This window comes from Capsicum annuum, chromosome 7 (assembly GCF_002878395.1).
Source record: "Capsicum annuum cultivar UCD-10X-F1 chromosome 7, UCD10Xv1.1, whole genome shotgun sequence".
Classification (NCBI taxonomy): Eukaryota; Viridiplantae; Streptophyta; class Magnoliopsida; order Solanales; family Solanaceae; genus Capsicum; species Capsicum annuum.
This window is the reverse complement of record NC_061117.1, coordinates 7,358,247-7,366,036: the sequence shown is the minus strand read 5'-3', so window position 1 is coordinate 7,366,036 and position 7,790 is coordinate 7,358,247. Positions and strand designations below refer to the sequence as shown.

General features: G+C 35.8%; 1 long non-coding RNA gene across 1 annotated transcript; it reads left to right on the top strand.

The window, feature by feature from the left end:
- The first annotated feature begins 698 nt into the window (after positions 1-698).
- Positions 699-7,088, top strand: LOC124900009. The gene is made up of 2 exons (XR_007057575.1): positions 699-1,155; positions 6,808-7,088. It is a non-coding gene; the product is annotated as an uncharacterized LOC124900009 (long non-coding RNA).
- Positions 7,089-7,790: the final 702 nt, after the last annotated feature.

The window sequence follows — 7,790 nt, the reverse complement described above, 5'->3', positions numbered from 1 at the left end:
TATGATTAAATATAAAGCGTGAGAATAATTTTTTTTTTAGAAGTACCAAATTTGTAAAATTTTTAGGTAATCAATAAGAATGTAATCAATGATTTTCTAAAGATGACTTAAAAAATAAGGAAAAATTTTAAATATACGAAAAAAAAGAAAAATAATCGTACCACAAATATGGCTAAAATTGATGTGTCCTCTCTTAGTCTTTGACAACAAGAGAAAGAGGTATTGAGGTACTACATGACAAACGCAAAAGTGACGATTCATCAACCACTTGGAACTACTGATGGTAAAATATATATGTGTTTACCCTAAAATATTTATTTACGTTTACATTATCATATTAAAGTGTGAAGGATCTTTGAAAAGTGATTTGAATTTTTTACATTTCAATAAAAATCTGCTCAATAGATAAAATCATTTAAATTTAAATAATCAAACATTACACATGCGAGTCACGTGCGATTACACTAGTTATAGTAAATGCCTCAATTTTGGATACTTTTTTTTTAATTTTAAGATCAGACGCTTACACCCGCTATACTATGAAAATCTTATATTTGCACCTTTTATTATTAGGTATATCCATTATAAAGTGTTAAATTTTAATTATTAAAAATGAATTGAATTTATAAATAAAAAGTCCTCTGCGTATTTATTTTATGATTTTCTTTTAAAAAAGAACTGCTAAAAAATTATTTTTGGTGCCTTTTATTAAAAACAGATTTAAGTATTTCGGTTATATGTATCTTTCAAAACTCGGTGTTTCTTTTGGATCCGTCTCTTGGATAAACTTGAAATTCCTTCAAAACCATCAAGTACTTGAGCTTTGGATATTAAAGGATATACCTAGAGCTAGCAAGAATGGTCATCAATGAAAGTCACAAGTTGTAATGACCCTCTAGGTCATTTTCACAGCTTCCATGCATTTTTGGCGTTTCGTACATTCCCACAGCAGTTACATGTCATTTATGACGTGCTAGGATTGTCGAATGGAGCTGGCCTATTTTAGTCTTGCTTCCTCCTCGACCACAAGCTTCATTTCCCCAATTTCAAACCTTTTTGGACGCACTTTGAGCTCTAAAATCAATTGGAAAACATTAATTTGAGGTCCGGGTTATTACGGGAACATCATGGTGGTCTTCATTTCGTCCGAATCTTGTAAGTTTCGAGCTTCTCTCATATTTATATCTCCATTAAGGCTCTTATTTCTCCTCTATGTTGGGGCTGATTTGAGTGGGTTATGTTGGGGCTGATTTGAGTGGGTTATCGAGCTTGGATTGTGCCTAAATCTTGGGCAAATGTTCCTAGAGTCATGAGGGAACTAATAACAGGTTCGATTTTGGGATTTTATATGTGGGTAACGAGCCTATTTTAGAGCTGAACTTCAGCCCAAAGTTCATATTTCGACATGAGTATTGTTTTACTTGTATTAATATATAGATTATGATTTTGATAGTGCGATCGTCACGACTCAACTTACGATTCATGATGACTCCTACTTTATCCCACCAATATAGGTAAGCCAAATCGTAGCCCAATGCTAAAAGCAATGGTCTAATTTGATGGAAAAAAGCATAAAAGTCAGAAATTTACTAGCAAAGTCTTAGAATAATAGTTTAAGTAATAAGAATAATCTGAAAGATAGACAATATAATAATAACATTCCACGATCTAGTAGTATCGGTACAAAAGCCACTAGCAAAAAGAAAAATGAGTACTATAATCGTCATTATACATCAGTCTGAAATAGTGAAAAACTAGACACAAATGGTAGAAGGAAAAAGAAGAACTCTGACTCCGAGATCTTACCTTATCTCAGAAGTCAACTCAACACGATCTCGACGTCAACGACAACCACTGGTACTCGAATCTGCATCAAAATGGTACAAAAGTGTAATATGAGTTGTTACCAAAGCCACAGGTACTCAGTAGGCATCATCGGCCGACTAAGCTAAATCATGATATAAGTACAATAATATGCAAGATAAATAAACTAAGTCAAGGTAAAAGGAAAAATCTAGAATAGTACTCCGATATTGTAAATAAATAACCAAATGTAATATAGAAGAATTCATAATTAATACTACAAGACTGGCCCCCATAAATCAGTATATGAAAAAAGTAAATAACCCAATGCGGATCTCCATAAGTCTAGAGGGTGCAATCAAAGATAACAAGTAACCAAAAATATACAAAATGACTACATTTCAAGCCATAGCCAAGAATCTTTCCATATCATAAACCTCAGATTAGAACCAATTCCATAACTTTCATAAAATCCATCAATGCCAGACTTTAACTGAAACTCATATAATCAAATGTCGGACATGAACCAAAGCTCATATCATGAATAATGCGGGAATCGATCCAGTCTTAAGATCATAAATAGCCAGACTTAAACTGGAACTAGTATCAACTCCCAAGTACCAACAATACATAATTACCATTTAACCACCCTTTTCATGCTAACAAATATACAATATAAAGGATACATTTCACCTATTAAGTTATAAGGAGCTAATAATAGTCTTGACCTAAGGTGGGTCAAAGGGACCCACTTCAAATTTTCAAAATTCAATTTAAGGCGAATTCTACCCCGGACCAGGATAAGGTATCTAGTTCACTTCTCGATGTTAAATAAACCACAATTAGCCATAAGATAGCAATTCTACCTAAACATGCATAACTAAGTGAATTACATCTAATTTACCGTTATTTAATACACTAAAAGTCTCAAATTATACTATTACACCTCCGAGACCTAATTACCAACCCATATCTAACACATTATCATAAATATACTATCATTAAGGTCAATCTACTACAAAGGTATACCTAGCCTACCTTGACACCGAAGAGTGCCTGGTGAAATCTGCTAAATTGATGAAGAAGAACCTCCACAAAATACCTGTCAAAATCACAATCTACTCATTAATATAAGAATAACGGTATTCATATTGTATTTTTATGCTTCGAGTCAAAAATTATGTAAGAAAATCCCCTTCACGGCCTGCTTCACGGAATTGCAGTTTCAAAATCGTCAACGTGTCCTTCCATGCTAAAAAAACATTTACCTCAAGAATGGAAAAATTTTGAGCTCAAATGGTGCTAAAATCATTTACCAATATTTTAGGCTTTTTGAGAATTAGTAGAGAAATTATCCATGAAATTGACCAGAACTTACCAACAATTCGGAGAAGAAATGAGATATCCAAGCTTATGAACACCCTAAAATCTCCTACTAAGGTCTCTCCTAAGTTTCCACATGTTTTAGGGTTCTACACACTTGAAAATGTTTGAAAAATAGGAGAAAACGGGCTAAGTGGGGAATTTATAATGCTCCAGATGCCGCTAAAGCAGGCATTGGGCCACTTTAGCTGCTTTAGAGATCAAAGCTAAAGCGCCCAGGTGCCGCTAAAGTGGTACCTGCCCACGCTTGCTGGGCCGTTAAGGAAGCCAAGCTGGCGGTGAAGTGGCTTGCGCTTTAGTGGCCAACTTGTCGCTAAAGTGGAACAAGCTGAGATATTAGGGTCACTAAAGTGCCTTAAGTACGCTAAAGAACTCTCCACTAAAGCTCCCGAAGGGCCGCTTTAGCTATCACACTAGCTGTATGCACCAACTGGAGACTTAGAATTTTTTGGAGTCTTTGCTGACCCCTCAAGATTCATCCAAAATTTCGTATATGTAAACGAACTATTCTACCCTATTAAATTCGATGTTCCATATTCTATAGATCAGTTAAAATTTTCATCCGAGGTTGTTTCAATGAAAAGTGGGCCCCACACTCATGTGCTATTTTTTTTAAGTTCCGACCAATGGTCCGTAATGAGTCCGGAAGCGTTGGTACCCAAACCCAAGGTCTACCTAGCCTAAAATCGATGTTCCAGAGCTGTTGAAACTATCATAATTAGTATACGAGGTCGTTTGACTAAATTTTTTGCTCAGTAGATAATTTTAACCAGTGAAAACTTCAAAATAGGAAATTGGCTCTAAAAATTGAATGAACTCCCCGATAATTGGATTGTCTACTGAAACAAGTCATAAATAACTTGAGGATTATATAGAAAAGCTCTAAAAGGAAAAAATAAGCGAAAGTTCAAAAAATGACCTGAAGGGTCATTTCAATATCCAATACTTAAAGAACTTTAATTCGTGAAATTAAAAGTTTAGGATGTACCTGAAGCCTCAAACAAGTGAGGATACTGAGGCCACATTTTGCTCTCGATCTCCCAAGTAGACTCCTCTATTGGGAAATACCTCCACTGGACCTTAACTAATGGAATATCTTAAGTGTACAACCACCTGGCATCACTGGCTAATATAGACACCGGCTCCTCCACATGTCAATTGCTTATCCAACTGAATCGAGTCCCATCTGAGCACATGATATGCATTTAGAATATATTGCCGCAACATAGAAACATAAAAAATCGGATGGACAACAACAAAACATAGGGGTAAGGTTAACTTATAAACAACCTCCCCAGCTGTACGAAGGATATCAAAAGGTCCAATATATCTAAGGTTGAGCTTGCCTTTCTCCTAAAACATATCACACCCTTCATGGGCGATACATGGAGAAATACCCAGTCTCTAACTCCAAAACTCAAGGCATAAATTCTACGACCTGCATAAGCCTTCTGCCTACACTGAGATTCCCTCAATCTATCCTGAATTACGCTGACTCTATCCAACAACTCCTGAAGTAAGTCAGTACCATGAGGTCTAATATTTGAGGTCTTAAACCACCCATGTAATACCTCGAGTTTTTCATGTTCTAAATCTCCCAAGAAATATCCTATGAGGTTCGCTTTCCAATGAATCCCTCATCTCAGTTCGCGACCATCAAAACGTTGTGGAAATTCTTACTTGAGAGCATAGAAAGACTTCCATGGTTATGAATTAGGGTAATGAGTCATTACCTGTAATGACCCACTTTTCGGACTAGAATGTAAACCGTCTTTCCCATGTGTAAATGTTTCAAAATCTATAAATCCTATGAAAATTTGGTATGTTAATCAATTATGTAGTGTGGGAATCTGGTTGAGAATGAATTGAGATCATAGAGGTCCTTTAACTTAAGGACGAGTTGAAAACATTTCTATCAATTAAGTTTTAGTGGATGATTTAACTTGAGTCAAATTTCATCAACCATAAATTATTGTATATATAGAATTATAGGGCCTTCTATATATCATATGAAAGGTCTTCTAAGTATCTTTCCAACGATACCAATTTTGCCTAAATCCGATAACTGAGCGAAAAGTTATGACTTTGCAAAGTGGAGTGCGTCGCCTAACAAATTACCTAAGTCCACTGGAATGGTTATGCCATAAGTTAGGCGCCGCCCAACCTGGATTATGCCATAAGTTAGGTGCCTCCCAACCTAGTTTATGCCATAAGTTAGGCGCCGCCCAGCCTAGCTTAGGCGATGGGCAATGCGGCGCACACCTATGGCCCAACAACGTAAATTCATCATTTTTAAGTCATTTTAAGGGAAACTAGGTCCTTTCACATCCCAAAACCGTCCCTAATCATACTTAAAAAAATTTACGCTTATTAATAACATCTAAACTCTCCTAAGATCCCTAGTTCATCCTTCAAGAACACAAGAGGATAAAACAACTAGGGTTTGAGCAATCAAGCTTAAAGGTCCAATCTTTGCAAAGTTTCTTCACGAATTCTTCACAACTAAGGTACGTGGGGTTTTCCTAAAACCACTTGGGTATAAGAAATTATTTTAACAACTTTTAACGTTGAGAAATTATGAAATCTTAAAGGGGTTTGGAATTTACATTGAGATTTACATTATGAATTCTTTAGCAACATTATTGTTTTGGTCTTTAGGCCTTCCCTCAAATTGATTTAAAATTTTATGTATGCATGTATGTGTTTAAAGTTGATATTTGAATTGAGAGCCTGACTACTTACGCTCCCTCTCATGTTGTAAATACTTGATTTTAGAATGTTATTTAGAAGCATGGAATCAATATTCTTAACTATTATTAAATGATTTGAGAGTGATCTTGGAATTTATGAGAGGGGTTTTAAATGTTGATAAACGTTGAATATATTTGCATGGTTTGCCAAAATTACATGACCACCACATATTGTTGAAATGATTGAAAAGCATGATCTTTGTATAATTTGACAAATGCTTTAAAGTATGAATCTCCTAGAATGATTTCAAAGTATGGTGGTCCCAATACATGATATAGAATGGCTCATAATTACAACTTGAAGGTCTTGGTATGACGATATCAAATCAGACAATGCTATAACAGATACAGACTAGTATAGAAATTAGATTTTATCAGACCTTTTATGATTTTCAATTCAGAATGATACATGTTCAGAAAAGGCTAACATTGGGCATAAAGAGATATTAGGTGGTTCCCCGAAGAAGGCACAAGTTCATACAACTCATTGCCTGAAATCATGTTTGCCGATACTGGTATATTATTTTACGCTAGCCTAGTGCCTTGTGGCGTATCATACTCAGACACTCCAACCCTTGCGGCAAACTTGGGTTGGGGCATTTCCTACCGAGTCAATGGTGGATTCCATATAGCTCGTGGAATATTAGACTTGTAGGGGAGTGCTACCTAACTCAGAAGTAATACAAAGAGTTGAATTACACTGACTTGAATATTTTTACGATTATTAAAGAAGTGCCTAAGTGTTTTGAACTATATCATGCATGATGTTTTGAAATCTTCTCTCACCTATTATATATATACAAATACATTATTTTGGATTTCTCTGCGTACCAGTACATCTGTATTGACCCCCTATATTTCATGGTCTAAGGCTCAATCTAGGGGTCTTGATAAGCTGTAGATTTCTTCAGGCAGGAGTGGAGAGTGCAGTTGGTAAGCCTTCTATATTTCAGAAGGCCTATTTCCTTTCAGTCATTTATCAACTATTATGGTTTTGGTCTACTGGGGGCTTTGTCCCAGATTTAGATAAGTTTTGATGTCTTATGTATTAGAGATTTCGCAGACTGAGAAAGATGTTGGTTATATGTTGAAAAACCTATCTTCGTATTGTTGAACAGATTTAAGATTTATGACCATGATTCTATTTTGTTATGTATTTTTGTATTTCTTTTTTTTGTATATGAATAGTGTGTGTGATTACAAGTTAGAAGGGCTCTCGAGCCTTCATGGTTTGGGATGTCCATCATGACCAGGGCCTCGGTTCGGGTTGTGACATTACCACTTGTGATGAGTCATCACGAGTGAGCCATAACCACTCCAGTAAAACCCTTTGCCTTAGGCCCAATGACTACGATACCTCAAGATGACTCATAATCACTGACTACAAGTCATATGGAGGGATTGTAGTCACAATAACGTGTGTGGCCAATAACCCTCTCTAGTGGTTACGAGTTTAACATATGACTTGTAACCTGTAACACCCTGATTTGCTGAACCAAAATGCTACATGGTGCTCATGACCCCAAAGGACCACAAGCTAATCAAGGACTGATATCTATACCTGTATACTGCATAAAATACTAAATAATGTGGAAACATACACTGAAAGGCCGTAAGGTTCAATACTGAACATAACATGGATAAGTAACATCTGTGGGGTAAAACAATACCCAAAACAAAATTATAAACACTGAAGTCTGAAACATAACAGTATGCATCTAGTCTGAAAGCCTCTACTGAGAGCAATAACAACAAAAGCAGCGGAAGATCCCGCAGTAGTATATTTGGTTGTTTTGTTTGCGGTGGAATAGATTCAAGCGTCCAGGCCAGTAGATCCATAACAAATGAACAATT